A 19,064-nucleotide genomic window follows, 5' to 3' on the forward strand; every position below is an offset into this window, starting at 1 on the left:
CTGTCTCTCCCTCTCTCTCCCTTTCTTTACTCTCTGTCTCTGTCTCCTTTCTCTCTGTCTCTGTCTCTCTCTCCCTTTCTTTGTCTCTGTCTCTCTCTCTCTCTTTGCTCTCTGTCTCTCCTCCTTTCTTTGTCTCTCTGTCTCTCCCTCTCTCTCCTTTCTGTCTCTCTGTCTCTCCCTCTCTCTCCTGTCTCTGTCTCTCTCCTTTCTTTACTCTCTGTCTCTGTCTCTCTCCCTTTCTTTACTCTCTGTCTCTGTCTCCTCCCTCTCTTTCTCTCTGTCTCTGTCTCTCTCCTTTCTTTGTCTCTGTCTCTGTCTCTCTCCTTTCTTTACTCTCTGTCTCTCTTCCTTTCTCTCTGTCTCTGTCTCTCTCTCCCTTTCTTTCTCTCTGTCTCTCCTTTCTTTACTCTATCTCTGTCTCTGTCTCTCTCTCCTTTCTTTACTCTCTGTCTCTCCTCCTTTCTGTCTCTCTGTCTCTTTCTCTCTCCTTTCTGTCTCTCTGTCTCTCCCTCTCTCTCTCCTTTCTTTACTCTCTGTCTCTGTCTCTCTCTCCTTTCTTTACTCTCTGTCTCTGTCTCTCTCCCTTTCTTTACTCTCTGTCTCTGTCTCTCCTTTCTTTACTCTCTGTCTCTGTCTCTCTCCTTTCTTTCTCTCTGTCTCTCCTCTCTCTATCTCTTTCTGTCTCTCTGTCTTTCTCTCCTCTCTCTCTCCTTTCTTTACTCTCTGTCTCTCCCTCCTTTCTTGTCTCTCTCTATCTCTGTCTCTCTCTCTATCTCTGTCTCTGTCTCTGTCTCTCTCTCCTTTCTGTCTCCCTTTCTCTCTCTCTCCCTCTCTCTCCCTTTCTTTACTCTCTCTCCTCTCTCTCCTTTCTTTACTCTCTGTCTCTCTCCTTTCTTTCTCTCTGTCTCTTCTTTACTATCTCTGTCTCTCTCTCTCCCTTTCTTTACTCTCTGTCTCTCCCTCCTTTCTTCTGTCTCTCTGTCTCTGTCTCTCTCTATCTCTGTCTCTGTCTCTATCTCTGTCTCTGTCTCTCCCTTTCTTTACTCTCTGTCTCTGTCTCTCTCCTGTCTCTCTCTATCTCTGTCTCTGTCTCTGTCTCTTTCTTGTCTCTCTGTCTCTGTCTCTCCCTCTCTCTCTCTCTCTCTCCTCTCTGTCTCCTTTCTTTACTCTCTGTCTCTGTCTCTCTCTCCCTTTCTTTACTCTCTGTCTCTCCCTCCTTTCTGTCTCTGTCTCTCCCTTTCTCTCCCTTTCTGTCTCTCTTTCTGTCTCTCCTTTCTCTCTCTGTCTCTGTCTCCTTTCTTTGCTCTCTGTCTCTGTCTCTCTCCCTTTCTTTACTCTCTGTCTCTCCCTCCTTTCTGTCTCTCCCTGTCTCCCTTTCTGTCTCTCTGTCTTTCTGTCTCCCTTTCTCTCCCTGTCTCTGTCTCCTTTCTTTACTCTCTGTCTCTGTCTCTCTCTCCTTTCTTTACTCTGTCTCTGTCTCTCTCTCCCTTTCTTTACTCTCTGTCTCTCCCTCCTTTCTGTCTCTGTCTCTCCTTTCTGTCTCTCTGTCTCTCCCTCTCTCTCCCTTTCTTTACTCTCTGTCTCTGTCTCCTTTCTTTACTCTCTGTCTCTGTCTCTCTCTCCCTTTCTTTACTCTCTGTCTCTCCTCCTTTCTGTCTCCCCTCTCTCCCTTTCTGTCTACTCTCTCCCTCTCTCTCCCTTTCTTTACTCTCTGTCTCTGTCTCTCTCTCCCTTTACTCTCTGTCTCTGTCTCTCTCCTATCTCTGTCTCTGTCTCTCTCTCTGTCTCTGTCTCTCTCTCCCTTTACTCTCTGTCTCTGTCTCTGTCTCTGTCTCTGTCTCTGTCTCTCTCTCCCTTTACTCTCTGTCTCTGTCTCTGTCTCTGTCTCTGTCTCTGTCTCTGTCTCTGTCTTTCTCTGTCTCTGTCTCTATCTCTGTCTCTTTCTGTCTCTATCTCTGTCTCTGTCTCTGTCTCCTTTCTTTCTCTCTGTCTCTGTCTCTCTCTGTCTCTATCTCTTTACTCTGTCTTGTCTCCCTTTCTTTACTCTCTGTCTCTGTCTCTGTCTCCCTTTCTTTATCTCTGTCTCTGTCTCATCTCTGTCTTCTCTGTCTCTGTCTCTGTTTCTGTCTGTTACTGTCTCTGTCTCTGTCTCTCTCTCTATCTCTGTCTCTGTCCCTGTCTTTGTCTCTCTGTCTCTGTCTCTCTCTGTTTCTGTCTGTCTCTGTCTCTGTCTCTGTCTCTGTCTCTCTCCTTTCTTTACTCTCTGTCTCTGTCTCTGTCTCTCTCTATCTCTGTCTCTGTCTCTATCTCTGTCTCTGTCTCTCTCTATCTCTGTCTCTATCTCTGTCTCTATCTCTGTCTCTGTCTCTGTCTCTCTCTCTCTCTCTCTCTCTCTCTCTCTCTCTCTCCCTCTCTGTCTCCTTTCTTTACTCTCTGTCTCTGTCTCTCTCTCCCTTTCTTTACTCTCTGTCTCTCCCTCTCCTTTCTGTCTCTGTCTCTGTCTTTCTCTCCTTTCTGTCTCTCTGTCTCTCTCTCTCTCCCTTTCTTTACTCTCTGTCTCTGTCTCCCTTTCTTTACTCTCTGTCTCTGTCTCTCTCTCCTTTCTTTACTCTCTGTCTCTCCCTCCTTTCTGTCTCTCCCTCTCTCTGTCCTTTCTGTCTCTCTGTCTCTCCTCTCTCTTTCTTTACTCCTTTCTTTCCTCTACTCTCTGTCTCTGTCCTTTTTCTTCTCCTCTCTGTCTTTCTTTCTCTCTCTCTCCCTCCTTTTCTTGTACTCTCTGTCTCTGTCTCTCTCTCCCTTTCTTTCTCTCTGTCTCTCTGTCGCTCCCTTTCTGTCTGTCTCTGTCTCCCTTTCTGTCTCTCTGTCTCTCCCTCTCTCTCCCTTTCTTTACTCTCTGTCTCTGTCCCTCTCTCTTCTTTACTCTTTCTGTCTCTGTCTCTCTCTCCTTTCTGTCTCTCTGTCTCTCCCTCCTCCTTTCTTCTCTCTCTGTCTCTCTCCCTTTCTTTACTCTCTGTCTCTGTCTCTCTCCTTTCTTTACTCTCTGTCTCTGTCTCTCTCCCTTTCTTTACTCTCTGTCTCTGTCTCTCTCCTTTCTTACTCTCTGTCTCTGTCTTTCTTTACTCTCTGTCTCTGTCTCTCTCCTTTCTTTACTCTCTGTCTCTCCTCCTTTCTGTCTCTGTCTCCCTCTCTCTCCCTTTCTTTCTGTCTCTCTGTCTCTCCCTCTCTCTCCCTTTCTTTACTCTCTGTCTCTGTCTCTGTCTCCCTTTCTTTACTCTCTGTCTGTCCCCCTTTCTGTCTCTGTCTCTCCCTCTCTCCCTTTCTGTCTCTCTCTCCCCTCTCTCTCCCTTTCTGTCTCTGTCTCTGTCTCCCTTTCTTTACTCTCTGTCTCTGTCTCTCTCCTTTCTTTGCTCTCTATCTCTGTCTCTGTCCCTTTCTTTACTCTCTGTCTCTTCTCTCCTTTCTTTACTCTCTGTCTCTCCCTTTCTTTACTCTCTGTCTCTGTCTCTGTCTATCTCTGTCTCTGTCTCTATCTCTGTCTCTGTCTCTCTCTCTCTCTCTCTCATCTCTCTCTCCTTTCTTTACTCTCTGTCTCTGTCTCTGTCTCTTTCTGTCTCTGTCTCTCCTCCTTTCTGTCTCTCTGTCTCTCCCTCTCTCTCCCTTTCTCTCTCTGTCTCTCCCTCTCTCCCTTTCTTTACTCTCTGTCTCTGTCTCCTTTCTTTACTCTCTGTCTCTGTCTCTCTCTCCCTTTCTTTACTCTCTGTCTCTCTCTCCCTTTCTTTACTCTCTGTCTCTCTCTCCCTTTCTTTACTCTCTGTCTCTGTCTCCTCTCTCTTTCTTCTGTCTCTGTCTCTGTCTCTCTCTCTCCTTTCTTTACTCTCTGTCTCTGTCTCCCTTTCTTTACTCTCTGTCTCTGTCTCTCTCTCCTTTCTTTACTCTCTGTCTCTCCCTCCTTTCTGTCTCTCTTGTCTCTCCTTCTCTCCTTTCTGTCTCTGTCTCTCCCTCTCTCTCCTTTCTTTACTCTCTGTCTCCCTTTCTTTACTCTCTGTCTCTGTCTCTGTCTCCCTTTCTTTGTCTCTGTCTCTGTCTCTCTCCTTTCTGTCTCTGTCTCTGTCTCTGTCTCTCTCTATCTCTGTCTCTGTCTCTGTCTCTATCTCTGTCTCTGTCTCTCCTTCTCTGTCTCTGTCTCTGTCTCTCTCTCCTTTCTGTCTCTGTCTCTGTCTCTCTCTCCTTTCTCTCTCTCTCTCTCTTTCTCTGTCTCCCTTTCTTTACTCTCTGTCTCTGTCTCTCTCTCCTTTCTTTACTCTCTATCTCTCCCTCCTTTCTGTCTCTGTCTCTCCTTTCTGTCTCTTTCTGTCTCTCTGTTCTCCCTCTCTCTCCTTTCTTTGTCTCTGTCTCTGTCTCTCTCCCTTTCTTTACTCTCTGTCTCTGTCTCTCTCCCTTTCTTTACTCTCTGTCTCTCCCTCCTTTCTGTCTCTCTGTCTCTCCCTCTCTCTCCCTTTCTGTCTCTCTGTCTCTCCCTCTCTCTCCTTTCTTTACTCTCTGTCTCTCTCCTTTCTTTACTCTGTCTCTCTCTCTATCTCTGTCTCTGTCTCTGTCTCTCTCCTTTCTTTACTCTCTGTCTCTCTCCCTTTCTTTACTCTCTGTCTCTGTCTCTCTCTATCTCTGTCCTCCTTTCTTTACTCTCTGTCTCTGTCTCTCTCCCTTTCTTTACTCTCTGTCTCTGTCTCTGTCTCTCTCTATCTCTGTCTCTGTCTCTATCTCTGTCTCTGTCTCTCTCTCTGTCTCTGTCTCTGTCTCTGTCTATCTCTCTATCTCTGTCTCTGTCTCTCTCCTTTCTCTCTCTCTCTCTCTCTCTTCCTCTCTCTCTCTTTCTTTACTCTCTCTGTCTCTCTCTCTCCTGTCTGTCTCCCTCCCCTACTTTCTGTCTCTGTCTCTCCTTTCTCTCCTTTCTGTCTCTCTGTCTCTCCTCTCTCTCCCTTTCTTTACTCTCTGTCTCTGTCTCCCTTTCTTTACTCTCTGTCTCTGTCTCTCTCTCCTTTCTTTACTCTCTGTCTCTCCCTCCTTTCTGTCTCTCTCTCTCTCTCCCTTTCTGTCTCTCTGTCTCTCTCTCTCTCTCCCTTTCTTTACTCTCATCTCTGTCTCCCTTTCTTTACTCTCTGTCTCTGTCTCTCTCTCCCTTTCTTTCTCTCTGTCTCTGTCTCTCTCTCCTTTCTTTACTCTCTGTCTCTCCCTCCTTTCTGTCTCTGTCTCTCCTTTCTGTCTCTCTGTCTCTCCTCTCTCTCCCTTTCTTTACTCTCTGTCTCTGTCTCCTTTCTTTACTCTCTGTCTCTGTCTTTCTTTACTCTTTGTCTACTCCCTCCCTCCCTTTCTGTCTCTCCCTCTCTCTCCTTTCTGTCTCTCTGTCTCTCCCTCTCTCTCCTTTCTTTACTCTCTGTCTCTGTCTCTCTCCCCTTTACTCTCTGTCTCTGTCTCTCTCTCCTTTTCTCTGTCTCTGTCTCTCTCTCTGTCTCTGTCCTCTTCTCCCTTTACTGTCTCTGTCTGTCTCTCTCTCCTGTCTGTGTCTCTGTCTCTCCTCTCTCTCCCTCTTGTCTGTCTCTCTGTCTCTGTCTCTGTCTCTGTCTCTTTCTTCTGTCTCTGTCTCTATCTCTGTCTCTGTCCTGTCTCTATCTCTCTGTCTCTGTCTCTGTCTCCTTTCTTTACTGTCTCTGTCTCTGTCTCTGTCCCTTTCTCTATCTCTGTCTGTCTCTGTCTCCTTTCTTTACTCTCTGTCTCTGTCTCTGTCCCTTTCTTTACTCTCTGTCTCTGTCCCTGTCTTTCTGTTCTGTATCTCTCTCTCCCTCTCTCTCCCTTTCTGTCTCTCTGTCTTTCGTATCTCTGTGATCTCCCTTTCTTTACTCTGTCTCTGTCTCTCGATGTCTCTGTTCTGTTTCTTTACTCTCTCCCTCTCTTTCTTTACTGATGTCTGTCTCTCTGTCTCCTTTCTTTACTCTCTGTCTCTGTCTCCTTTCTGTCTCTGTCTCTGTCTCCTTTCTTTACTCTCTGTCTCTGTCTCCTTTCTTTACTCTCTCTGTCTCTGTCTCCTTTCTTTACTCTCTGTCTCTATCTCTGTCTCTCTCCTTTCTTTACTCTCTGTCTCTGTCTCCCTTTCTTTTCTCTGTCTCTGTCTCTGTCTCCTTTCTTTACTCTCTGTCTCTGTCTCCTTTCTTTACTCTCTGTCTCTGTCTCCTTTCTTTCTCTCTCTGTCTCTGTCTCTGTCTCTGTCTCCTTTCTGTCTCTGTCTCTGTCTCTGTCTCTGTCTCCCTTTCTGTCTCTGTCTCTGTCTCTGTCTCTGTCTCCCTTTCTGTCTCTGTCTCTGTCTCCCTTTCTGTCTCTGTCTCTGTCTCTGTCTCTGTCTCTGTTTCTGTCTCTGTCTCTGTCTCTGTCTCCTTTCTCTCTGTCTCTCCCTTTCTTTACTCTCTGTCTCTGTCTCTGTCTCTCTCTCCTTTCTATCTCTGTCTCTGTCTGTCTCCTTTCTGTCTCTCTCTCCTTTCTTTACTCTCTGTCTCTCTCTCTGTCTCTTCTCTTTACTTTACTGTCTCTGTCTCTCTATCTCTTTCTTTGTCTCTGTCTCTCTCTCCTTTCTTTACTCTCTGTCTCTCTCCCTTTCTGTCTCTCTGTCTCTGTCTCTCTCTTTCTTTATCTCTGTCTCTCTCCTTTCTTTACTCTGTCTCTGTCTCTCTCCCTTTCTTTACTCTCTGTCTCTGTCTCTGTCTCTCTCTGTCTCTATCCCTTTCTTTCTCTGTCTCTATCCCCTTTCTGTCTCTGTCCTCTATCTCTCCCCTTTCTGTCTCTCTGTCTCTCCTCTCTCTCCCTTTCTTTCTCTCTGTCTCTGTCTCCCTTTCTTTCTCTCTGTCTCTGTCTCTCTCTCCTTTCTGTCTCTCTGTCTCCCTCTCTGTCTCCCTTTCTTTACTCTCTGTCTCTCTCTTCTTCCTCTCTGTCTGTCTCTCTCCTTTCCCCTCTCTGTCTCTGTCTCTCGCCCTTTCTTTACTCCCTCCCCTCTCTCCTTTCTTTCTCCCTGTCTCTCCTCCTTTCTTTACTCTCTGTCTCTCCCTCCTTTCTGTCTCCCTCTCTCTCCCTTTCTGTCTCTCTGTCTCTCCCTCTCTCTCCCTTTCTTTACTCTCTGTCTCTGTCTCCTTTCTTTGTCTCTCCCTCTCTCTCCTTTCTGTCTCTCTGTCTCTCCCTCTCTCTCCTTTCTTTACTCTCTGTCTCTGTCTCCCTTTCTTTACTCTCTGTCTCTCTCTCTTTCTTTCTCCCTTTCTTCCCTTTCTTTGTCTCTGTCTCTCCTCCTTTCTTTACTCTCTGTCTCTCCCTCCCTTTCTGTCTCTCCCTCTCTCTCCCTTTCTGTCTCTCTGTCTCTCCCTCTCTCTCCCTTTCTTTACTCTCTGTCTCTGTCTCCCTTTCTTTACTCTCTGTCTCTGTCTCTCTCTCCCTTTCTGTCTCTCTGTCTCTCTCTCCCTCTCTCTCCCTTTCTTTACTCTCTGTCTCTCCCTCCTTTCTGTCTCTCTGTCTCTCCCTCTCTCTCCCTTTCTGTCTCTCTGTCTCTCCCTCTCTCTCTCCTTTCTTTACTCTCTGTCTCTCTCACTGCCTCTCTTTAGTCTCTGTCTCTCTCCCTTTCTTTACTCTCTGTCTCTGTCTCTCTCCTTTCTTTACTCTCTGTCTCTGTCTCTCTCCCTTTCTTTACTCTCTGTCTCTGTCTCTCTCCCTTTCTTTACTCTCTGTCTCTCCCTCCCTTTCTGTCTCTCTCTCTCCCTCTCTCTCCCTTTCTGTCTCTCTGTCTCTCCCTCTCTCTCCCTTTCTTTACTCTCTGTCTCTGTCTCTCTCTCCCTTTCTTTACTCTCTGTCTCTCCCTCCCTTTCTGTCTCTCTGTCTCCCTCTCTCCCTTTCTGTCTCTCTGTCTCTCCTCTCTCTCCCTTTCTTTACTCTCTGTCTCTGTCTCTCTCTCCTTTCTTTGCTCTCTGTCTCTGTCTCTCTCCTTTCTTTACTCTCTGTCTCTGTCTCTCTCCTTTCTTTGCTCTCTGTCTCTGTCTCTCTCTCCTTTCTTTACTCTCTCTGTCTCTGTCTCTCTCTCTATCTCTGTCTCTGTCTCTCTCCCATTCTTTACTCTCTGTCTCTCTCTCTCCTTTCTTTACTCTCTGTCTCTCTCCTTCATTGCTCTCTGTCTCTGTCTCTCTCTATCTCTGTCTCTCTCTATCTCTGTCTCTGTCTCTCTCTCTCTCTCTCTCTCTCCCTCTCTGTCTCCTTTCTTTACTCTGTGTCTCTCCCTCTCTCTCCTTTCTGTCTCTCTGTCTAAATAATAATAAATGTTTTTCTTTACTCTGTCTCTCTCCTTTCTTTTACTCTCTGTCTCTGTCTCTCTCTCTCTTCTGTCTCTGTCTCTCTCCCTTTCTTTACTCTGTCTCTCTCTTTCTTTCTCTGTCTCTCTCTCTGTCTCTCTCTCTATCTCTGTCTCTCTCCTTTCTTTTCTGTCTCTGTCTCTCTCCTTTCTTTACTCTCTCTGTCTCTGTCTCTGTCTCTGTCTCTCTCTATCTCTGTCTCTGTCTCTGTTCTATCTCTGTCTCTCTCTATCTCTGTCTGTCTCTGTCTCTCTCTGTATCTCTGTCTCTGTCTCTGTCTCTGTCTCTCTCTCTCCTCTCTCTCTCTCTCTCTCTCCCTCTCTGTCTCCCTTTCTTTACTCTCTGTCTCTGTCTCTCTCTCCTTTCTTTTCTCTGTCTCTCCTCCTTTCTGTCTCTGTCTCTCCTTTCTCTCCCTTTCTGTCTCTGTCTCCTCTCTCCTTTCTTTTCTCTGTTGTCTCCTTTCTCTGTCTCTGTCTCTGTCTCTTCTCCCTTTCTTTACTCTCTGTCTCTCTCCCTTTCTGTCTCCTCTCTCTCCCTTTCTGTCTCTCTGTCTCTCCCTCTCTCTCCCTTTTTTACTCTCTGTCTCTGTCTCCTTTCTTTACCTCTCTGTCACTGTCTCTCTCTCCCTTTCTTTTACTCTCTGTCTCTGTCTCTCTCTCCCTTTCTTTACTCTCTCTCCTCCCTCCTTTCTGTCTCTGTCTCCTTTCTGTCTCTCTGTCTCTCCCTCTCTCTCTCCCTTTCTTTACTCTCTGTCTCTGTCTCCCTTTCTTTACTCTCTGTCTCTGTCTCTCTCTCCCTTTCTTTACTCTCTGTCTCTCCCTCCCTTTCTGTCTCTCCCTCTCTCTTTCTTTCTGTCTTCTCTCTGTCTCTCCCTCCTCTCCTTTCTTTACTCTCTGTCTCTGTCTCTCTCTCCTTTACTCTCTCTGTCTCTGTCTCTCTCCTTTACTCTCTGTCTCTGTCTCTCTCTGTCTCTGTCTCTCTCTCCCTTTACTCTCTGTCTCTGTCTCTGTCTCTGTCTCTGTCTCTGTCTCTCTCTCCTTTACTCTCTGTCTCTGTCTCTGTCTCTGTCTCTGTCTCTCTGTCTCTGTCCTCTCTCTGTCTCTGTCTCTATCTCTGTCTCTGTCTCTGTCTCTATCTCTGTCTCTGTCTCTGTCTCCCTTTCTTTACTCTCTGTCTCTGTCTCTGTCTCTGTCTCTATCTCTGTCTCTGTCTCTGTCTCCCTTTCTTTACTCTCTGTCTCTGTCTCTGTCTCCTTTCTTTGCTCTCTGTCTCTGTCTCTGTCTCTGTCTGTCTCTGTCTCTGTCTCTGTTTCTGTCTGTCTCTGTCTCTGTCTCTGTCTCTCCCTCCTTTACTCTCTGTCTCTGTCTCTGTCTCTGTCTCTGTCTGTCTCTGTCTCTGTCTCTGTTTCTGTCTGTCTCTGTCTCTGTCTCTGTCTCTGTCTCTCTCTCCTTTACTCTCTGTCTCTGTCTCTGTCTCTCTGTCTCTGTCTCTGTCTCTGTCTCTGTCTCTGTCTCTGTCTCTGTCTCTGTCTCTGTCTCTCTGTCTCTCCCTCTCTTTCTTTCCTCTCTGTCTCTGTCTCTGTCTCCCTTTCTTTCTCTCTGTCTCTGTCTCCTTTCTGTCTCTGTCTCTGTCTCCCTTTCTTTACTCTCTGTCTCTGTCTCCTTTCTTTTACTCTCTGTATCTGTCTCCCTTTCTTTACTCTCTGTCTCTATCTCTGTCTCTCTCTCCCTTTCTTTACTCTCTGTCTCTGTCTCCCTTTCTTTTTCTGTCTCTGTCTCTGTCTCCTTTCTTTACTGTCTGTCTCTGTCTCCTTTCTTTACTCTCTGTCTCTGTCTCCTTTCTTTGCTCTCTGTCTCTGTCTCTGTCTGTCTCCCTTTCTGTCTCTGTCTCTGTCTCTGTCTCTGTCTCCTTTCTGTCTCTGTCTCTGTCTCTGTCTCTGTCTCCTTTCTGTCTCTGTCTCTGTCTCTGTCTCCTTTCTGTCTCTGTCTCTGTCTCTGTCTCTGTCTCCTTTCTGTCTCTGTCTCTCTGTCTCTGTCTCCTTTCTGTCTCTCTCTCCTTTCTTTCTCTCTGTCTCTGTCTCTGTATCTCTCTCTCCCTTTCTTTACTCTCTATCTGTCTCTGTCTCTGTCTCCTTTGTCTCTGTCTCTGTCTCCTTTCTGTCTCTGTCTCTGTCTCTGTCTCCTTTCTGTCTCTGTCTCTGTCTCTGTCTCTGTCTCCTTTCTGTCTCTGTCTCTGTCTCTGTCTCCCTTTCTGTCTCTCTCTCCTTTCTTTACTCTCTGTCTCTCTCTCTCTGTCTCTCTCCCTTTCTTTACTCTCTGTCTCTCTCTCCTTTCTTTACTCTCTGTCTCTCTCTCCCTTTCTGTCTCTCTCTGTCTCCCTCTCTCTCCCTTTCTGTCTCTCTGTCTCTCCCTCTCTCTCCCTTTCTTTACTCTCTGTCTCTCTCCCTTTCTTTACTCTCTGTCTCTGTCTCTCTCCCTTTCTTTACTCTCTCCCTCTCTCTCCCTTTCTTTACTCTCTGTCTCTCCCTCCCTTTCTTTACTCTCTGTCTCTCCCTCCCTTTCTGTCTCTCCCTCTCTCTCCCTTTCTGTCTCTCTGTCTCTCCCTCTCTCTCCCTTTCTTTACTCTCTGTCTCTGTCTCCCTTTCTTTACTCTCTGTCTCTGTCTCTCTCTCCCTTTACTGTCTCTCTGTCTCTCTCTCTCTCTCTCTGTCTCTGTCTCTCTCTCTCTTTACTCTCTGTCTCTGTCTCTCTCCCTTTCTTTACTCTCTCTCTCTCTCTCTTTCTCTCTCTCTGTCTCTCTCTCCCTCTCTCTGTCTCTCTGTCTCTCTCTCTCTCTGTCTCTCTCTCTCTCTCTCTTTCTGTCTCTCTGTCTCTCTCTCTCTCCCTTTCTTTACTCTCTGTCTCTGTCTCTCTCTTTACTCTCTGTCTCTGTCTCTCTCTCCTTTCTGTCTCTCTGTCTCTCTCTCTCTCTCTTTACTCTCTGTCTCTCTCTCTGTCTCTCGTCTCTCTCTCTCTCCTTTCTGTCTCTCTCGTCTCTCTCTCTCTCTCTGTCTCTCTCTCTGTCTCTCTCCTCTCTTTCTCTCTCTGTCTCTGTCTCCTTTCTTTCTCTGTCTCTGTCTCTCTCTCCTTTCTTTACTCTCTGTCTCTCTCTCTCCCTTTCTTTTTGTCTCTGTCCCTCTCCTTTCTTTACTCTCTGTCTGTCTCTCTCCCTTTCTTTACTCTCTGTCTCTGTCTCTCTCCCTTTCTTTACTCTCTGTCTCTGTCTCTCTCCTTTCTTTACTCTCTGTCTCTGTCTCTCTCCCTTTCTTCTCCTCTGTCTCTCCCTCCCCTTTCTGTCTCTCTCTCTCCCTCTCTCTCCTTTCTGTCTCTCTGTCTCTCCCTCTCTCTCCCTTTCTTTACTCTCTGTCTCTGTCTCTCTCCCTTTCTTCCACTCTCTGTCTCTCCCTCCCCTTTCTGTCTCTCTGTCTCTCCTCTCTCTCTCCTTTCTGTCTCTCTGTCTCTCCCTCTCTCTCCCTTTCTTTACTCTCTGTCTCTGTCTCTCTCTCCTTTCTTTACTCTCTGTCTCTGTCTCTCTCCTTTCTTTACTCTGTCTCTGTCTCTCTCCTTTCTTTACTCTCTGTCTCTGTCTCTCTCCTTTCTTTACTCTCTCTCTGTCTCTGTCTCTCTCTATCTCTGTCTCATGTCTCTCTCCCATTTTATCTCTGTCTCTCTCTCTATCCTTTCTTTACTTCTCTCTCTCCTTTATTTACTCTCTGTCTCTGTCTCTCTCTATCTCTGTCTCTCTCTCTATCTCTGTCTCTGTCTCTCTCTCTCTCTCTCTCTCTCCTCTCTGTCTCCCTTTCTTCCCTCTCTGTCTCTGTCTCTCTCTCCTTTCTTTACTCTCTGTCTCTCCCTCCTTTCTGTCTCTCTGTCTCTCCTTTCTCTCCTTTCTGTCTCTCTGTCTCTCCTCTCTCTCCTTTCTTTTCTCTGTCTCTGTCTCCCTTTCTTTACTCTCTGTCTCTGTCTCTCTCTCCTTTTCTTTACTCTCTGTCTCTGTCTCTCTCCTTTCTTTACTCTCTGTCTTTCTCCCTTTATTTACTCTCTGTCTCTGTCTCTCTCTATCTCTGTCTCTCTCTCTATCTCTGTCTGATCTCTCCTCTCTCTCTCTCTCTCTCTCCCTCTCTGTCTCCTTTCTTTCTCTCTGTCTCTGTCTCTCTCCCCTTTTCTTTACTCTCTGTCTGTCCTCCTTTCTGTCTCTGTCTCTCCCTTTCTCTCCTTTCTGTCTCTCTGTCTCCTCTCTCTCCCTTTCTTTACTCTCTGTCTCTGTCTCCCTTTCTTTACTCTCTGTCTCTGTCTCTCTCTCCCTTTCTTTACTCTCTGTCTCTGTCTCTCTCCCTTTCTTTACTCTCTGTCTGTCTCTGTCTCTCTCTATCTCTGTCTCTGTCTCTGTCTCTGTCTCTGTCTCTGTCTCTCTCTATCTCTGTCTCTGTCTCTGTCTCTCTCTATCTCTGTCTCTGTCTCTGTCTCTGTCTCTCTCTCTCTGTCTCTCTCTCTCCTCTCTGTCTCCTTTCTTCTCTGTCTCTGTCTCTCTCTCTCCCTTTCTTTCTCTCTCTCCCCTCCTTTTCTGTCTCTGTCTCTTTCTCTCTCCTGTTTCTGTTCCCTCTGTCTCTTTCTTTACTCTCTGTCTCTGTCTCTCTCTCCTTTCTTTACTCTCTGTCTCTGTCTCTCTCCTTTCTTTACTCTCTGTCTCTCACTCCCTTTCTGTCTCTCTGTCTCTCCCTCTCTCTCCCTTTCTGTCTCTCTGTCTCTCCCTCTCTCTCCCTTTCTTTACTCTCTGTCTCTCTCCCTTTCTTTACTCTCTGTCTCTCTCCCTTTCTTTACTCTCTGTCTCTGTCTCTCTCTCTATCTCTGTCTCTGTCTCTCTCCCTTTCTTTACTCTCTGTCTCTGTCTCTCTCCCTTTCTTTACTCTCTGTCTCTGTCTCTCTCCCTTTCTTTACTCTCTGTCTCTGTCTCTCTCCTTTCTTTCTCTCTGTCTCTGTCTCTCTCCTTCTCTTTCTCTGTCTCTGTCTCTGTCTCTCTATCTCTGTCTCTGTCTCTATCTCTGTCTCTGTCTCTATCTCTGTCTGTCTCTGTCTCTCTCTCTATCTCTGTCTCTGTCTCTGTCTCTCTCTCTCTCTCCTTTCTCTCTCTCTCTCTCTCTCTCTCCTCTGTCTCCTTTCTTTACTCTCTGTCTCTGTCTCTCTCTCTCCTTTCTTTACTCTGTCTCTCCCTCCCTTTCTGTCTCTGTCTCTCCTTTCTCTCCTTTCTGTGTCTCTGTCTCCTCTCTCTCCCTTTCTTTACTCTCTGTCTCTGTCTCCTTTCTTTACTCTCTGTCTCTGTCTCTCCCTCCCTTTTCCCTCTCTCTGTCTCCCTCCCTTTCTGTCTCTCTCCTCTCTCCTTTCTGTCTCTGTCTCCCTCTTTCTTTCTTTACTCTCTGTCTCTCTCCCTTTCTTTGTCTCTGTCTCTGTCTCTCTCCTTTCTGTCTCTCTCCCTCTCTCCTTTCTTTACTCTCTGTCTCTCCTCCCTTTCTTTACTCTCTGTCTCTCCCTCCTTTCTGTCTCTCTCTCTCTCCTTTCTGTCTCTCTGTCTCTCCTCTCTCTCCTTTCTTTACTCTCTGTCTCTGTCTCCTTTCTTTACTCTCTGTCTCTGTCTCTCTCTCCTTTCTTTACTCTCTGTCTCTCTCTCTCTTTCTTTTTCTTTGTCTCTCCCTCCCTTTCTGTCTCTCTGTCTCTCCTCTCTCCTTTCTGTCTCTCTGTCTCTCCCTCTCTCTCCTTTCTTTACTCTCTGTCTCTCTCCTTTCTTTACTCTCTGTCTCTGTCTCTCTCCTTTCTTTACTCTCTGTCTCTGTCTCTCTCCCTTTCTTTACTCTCTGTCTCTGTCTCTCTCCCTTTCTTTACTCTCTGTCTCTGTCTCTCTCCTTTTTCTCTCTGTCTCTGTCTCTCCTTTCTTTCTCTCTGTCTCTCCCTCCCCTTTCTGTCTCTCTCTCTCCTCTCTCTCCCTTTCTGTCTCTCTGTCCTCTCTCTCCCTTTCTTTCTCTCTGTCTCTGTCTCTCCCTTTCTTTACTCTCTGTCTCTCCCTCCCTTTCTGTCTCTCTGTCTCTCCCTCTCTCCTTTCTGTCTCTGTCTCTCCTCTCTCTCCTTTCTTTACTCTCTGTCTCTGTCTCCCTTTCTTTGTCTCTGTCTCTGTCTCTCTCCTTTCTTTACTCTCTGTCTCTGTCTCTCTCCCTTTCTTTACTCTCTGTCTCTCTCTCTCTTTCTTTCTCTCTGTCTCTCTCTCTTTATTTACTCTCTGTCTCTGTCTCTCTATCTCTGTCTCTCCTTCTATCTCTGTCTCTGTCTCTCTCTCTCTCTCTCTCTCCTCTCTGTCTCCTTTCTTTATTCTCTGTCTCAAGGTCTCTCTCTCCCTTTCTTTACTCTCTGTCTCCCTCCTTTCTGTCTCTCTGTCTCTCCTTTCTCTCCCAAAGTGAATCTATCTCTCCCTCTCTCTCCTTTCTTTACTCTCTGTCTCTGTCTCCTTTCTTTACTCTCTGTCTCTGTTTCTCTCCCTTTAAAAGACTCTGTCTCAAATGTCTCTCCTTTCTTTACTCTCTGTGTTCTAACAATTTACAAATGTCTCTGACACAAGATAAAATAAATCTGTCTCTCTATAAATCTAGGTTGTATTTACAATGGTGTTTGTTCTTCACTGGTTGCCTTTTCTCATCTGTCTCTGTCACAAATCTCTGCTTTGGCACACTGTCTCTTTCTCCCTTTTCTGGGAGTTTTCAAAATTGGATCTCTCCTTTCTTTCTCTCTGTCTCTCCCTAATCTGTCTCTGAAATATGTCTCTCTCTCTGTCTCTGTCTGTCTCAGGAGGTCTTTACTCTCTGTCTCTGTTCTCTGTCTCTCTATTTTCTCTGTCTCTGAGCTGTCTCTGTCCTGTCTTCTCTATGAGAGTCTCTATCTCTGTCCTCTCTCTATCTCTGTCTCTGTCTCTGTCTCTCTCTCTGTCTGCTCTCTGTCTCTCTCTCTCCTCTCTGTCTCCTTTCTTTACTCTCTGTCTCTGTCTCTCTCTCCTTTATTTTGCTCTCTGTCTCCCCTCCTTTCTGTCTCTGTCTCTCCCTTTCTCTCCTTTCTGTCTCTGTCTCTCCCTCTCTCCTTTCTTTACTCTCTGTCTCTGTCTTCTCTAGTTTTCTTTACTCTCTGTCTCATGTCTCTCTCCTTTTTTACTCTCTGTCTCTCCCTCCTTTCTGTCTCTCTGTCTCTCCCTCTCTCTCCTTTCTGTCTCTCTGTCTCTCCTCTCTCTCTCCTTTCTTTGCTCTCTGTCTCTCTCCTTTCTTTACTCTGTCTCTCTCTATCTCTGTCTCTGTCTCTGTCTCTCTCTCCCTTTCTTTACTCTCTGTCTCTCTCCTTTCTTTACTCTCTGTCTCTGTCTCTCTCTATCTCTGTCTCTCTCCCTTTCTTTACTCTCTGTCTCTGTCTCTCTCCCTTTCTTTACTCTCTGTCTCTGTCTCTATCTCTGTCTCTGTCTCTCTCTCTATCTCTGTCTCTGTCTCTCTCTATCTCTGTCTCTCTCTCTATCTCTGTCTCTGTCTCTCTCTCTCTCTCCCTCTCTGTCTCCCTTTCTTTACTCTCTGTCTCTGTCTCTCTCTCCCTTTCTTTACTCTCTGTCTCTCCCTCCCTTTCTGTCTCTCTGTCTCTCCCTTTCTCTCCCTTTCTGTCTCTCTGTCTCTCCCTCTCTCTCCCTTTCTTTACTCTCTGTCTCTGTCTCCCTTTCTTTACTCTCTGTCTCTGTCTCTCTCTCCCTTTCTTTACTCTCTGTCTCTCCTCCCTTTCTGTCTCTCCTCTTCTCCCTTTCTGTCTCTCTGTCTCTCCCTCTCTTGCCCTTTCTTTCTCTCTGTCTCTCTCCTTTCTTTACTCTCTGTCTCTGTCTCTCCTCCCTTTCTTTCTCTCTCCTCTCTCCCTTTCTTTTCTCTCTGTCTCTCCCTCCTTTCTTTGCTCTCTGTCTCTCCCTCCTTTCTGTCTCTCTCTCTCTCCTTTCTGTCTCTCTGTCTCTCCCTCTTTCTTTTCTCTCTGTCTCTGTCTCCTTTCTTTACTCTCTGTCTCTGTCTCTCTCTCCCTTTCTTTACTCTCTGTCTCTCTCTCTCCCTTTCTCTGTCTCTCCCTCCCTTTCTGTCTCTCTGTCTCTCCCTCTCTCTCCCTTTCTGTCTCTCTGTCTCTCCCTCTCTCTCCCTTTCTTTACTCTCTGTCTCTGTCTCTCTCCCTTTCTTTACTCTCTGTCTCTGTCTCTCTCCCTTTCTTTACTCTCTGTCTCTGTCTCTCTCCCTTTCTTTACTCTCTGTCTCTGTCTCTCTCCCTTTCTTTACTCTCTGTCTCTGTCTCTCTCCCTTTCTTTACTCTCTGTCTCTCCCTCCCTTTCTGTCTCTCTCTCTCCCTCTCTCTCCTTTCTGTCTCTCTGTCTCTCCTCTCTCTCCCTTTCTTTACTCTCTGTCTCTGTCTCTCTCTCCTTTCTTTACTCTCTGTCTCTCCCTCCCTTTCTGTCTCTCTGTCTCTCCCTCTCTCTCCTTTCTGTCTCTCTGTCTCTCCTCTCTCTCCTTTCTTTACTCTCTGTCTCTGTCTCTCTCTCCCTTTCTTTACTCTCTGTCTCTGTCTCTCCTTTCTTTACTCTCTGTCTCTGTCTCTCTCCTTTCTTTACTCTCTGTCTCTGTCTCTCTCCCTTTCTTTACTCTGTCTCTGTCTCTCTCTCTATCTCTGTCTCTGTCTCTCTCCTTTCTTTACTCTCTGTCTCTGTCTCTCTCCCTTTCTTTACTCTCTGTCTCTCTCCCTTTCTTTACTCTCTGTCTCTGTCTCTCTCTATCTCTTTCTTTATCTCTGTCTCTGTCTCTCTCTCTCTCTCTCCCTCTCTGTCTCTTTACTCTCTGTCTCTGTCTCTCTCTCCCTTTCTTTACTCTCTGTCTCTCCCTCCTTTCTTTACTCTCTGTCTCCTTTCTCTCCTTTCTGTCTCTCTGTCTCTCCCCTCTCTCTCCTTTCTTTACTCTCTGTCTCTGTCTCCTTTCTTTACTCTCTGTCTCTGTCTCTCTCTCCCTTTTCTTTACTCTCTGTCTCTGTCTCTCTCCTTTCTTTACTCTCTGTCTCTCCCTCCTTTCTGTCTCTCTGTCTCTCCCTCTCTCTCCTTTTTGTCTCTCTGTCTCTCCTCTCTCCCTTTCTTTCTCTCTCTCCTTTCTTTACTCTCTGTCTCTCTCCTTTATTTACTCTCTGTCTCTGTCTCTCTCTCCTTTCTTTACTCTCTGTCTCTGTCTCTCTCCTTTCTTTACTCTCTGTCTCTGTCTCTCTCTTTCTCTATCTCTGTCTCTGTCTCTGTCTCCTCTATCTCTGTCTCTCTCTCTATCTCTGTCTCTGTCTCTCTCTTCTCTATCTCTGTCTCTGTCTCTCTCTCTGTCTTTCTCTCTGTCTTCTCTCTCTCTCTCTCTCCCTCTCTGTCTCCCTTTCTTTACTCTCTGTCTCTGTCTCTCTCTCCTTTCTTTACTCTCTGTCTCTCCCTCCCTTTCTGTCTCTGTCTCTCCCTTTCTTCCCTTTTTCTCTCTGTCTCTGTCTCTCTCCCTTTCTTTACTCTCTGTCTCTGTCTCCTCTTTCTTTACTCTCTGTCTCTGTCTCTCTCTCCTTTCTTTACTCTCTGTCTCTGTCTCTCTCCCTTTCTTTACTCTCTGTCTCTCTCCTCTCTTTCTCTCTGTCTCCCTTTCTTTCTGTCTCTCTGTCTCTCCCTCTCTCTCCCTTTCTTTACTCTCTGTCTCTCTCTTTCTTTCTCTCTGTCTCTGTCTCTCTCTCTATCTCTGTCTCTGTCTCTCTCCCTTTCTTTCTCTGTCTCTCTCCTCTTCTCTCTCTCTCTGTTCTTCTCTATCTCTGTCTCTCTCTCCCTTTCTTTACTCTCTGTCTCTGTCTCTCTCCTTTCTTTACTCTCTGTCTCTGTCTCTGTCTCTCTCTCTATCTCTGTCTCTGTCTCTCTCTATCTCTGTCTCTGTCTCTCTCTATCTCTGTCTCTGTTCTGTCTTCTCTCTATCTCTGTCTCTGTCTCTGTCTCTCTCTCTCTCTCTCTCTCTCTCTCTCTCTCCTCTCTGTCTCCCTTTCTTTACTCTCTGTCTCTGTCTCTCTCTCCCTTTCTTTACTCTCTGTCTCTCCCTGTGTCTCTGTCTCTCCTTTCTCTCCTTTCTGTCTCTCTGTCTCTCCCTCTCTCTCTCCCTTTCTTTACTCTCTGTCTCTGTCTCCCTTTCTTTACTCTCTGTCTCTGTCTCTCTCTCCTTTCTTTACTCTCTGTCTCTGTCTCTCTCCTTTCTTTACTCTCTGTCTCTCCCTCCCTTTCTGTCTCTGCCTCTCCTCTCTCTCCCTTTCTGTCTCTCTGTCTCTCTCTCTCTCTCCTTTCTTTCTCTCTGTCTCTCTCCTTTCTTTACTCTCTGTCTCTCTCCTTTCTTTCTCTGTCTCTCTCCCTTTCTTTACTCTCTGTCTCTGTCTCTCTCCCTTTCTTTACTCTCTGTCTCTGTCTCTCTCCCTTTCTTTACTCTCTGTCTCTGTCTCTCTCCCTTTCTTTACTCTCTGTCTCTGTCTCTCTCCCGTTCTTTACTCTCTGTCTCTGTCTCTCTCCCTTTCTTTACTCTCTGTCTCTGTCTCTCTCCCTTTCTTTACTCTCTGTCTCTGTCTCTCT

Source organism: Oncorhynchus tshawytscha, unplaced genomic scaffold (assembly GCF_018296145.1).
Source record: "Oncorhynchus tshawytscha isolate Ot180627B unplaced genomic scaffold, Otsh_v2.0 Un_contig_5371_pilon_pilon, whole genome shotgun sequence".
Taxonomy (NCBI): Eukaryota; Metazoa; Chordata; class Actinopteri; order Salmoniformes; family Salmonidae; genus Oncorhynchus; species Oncorhynchus tshawytscha.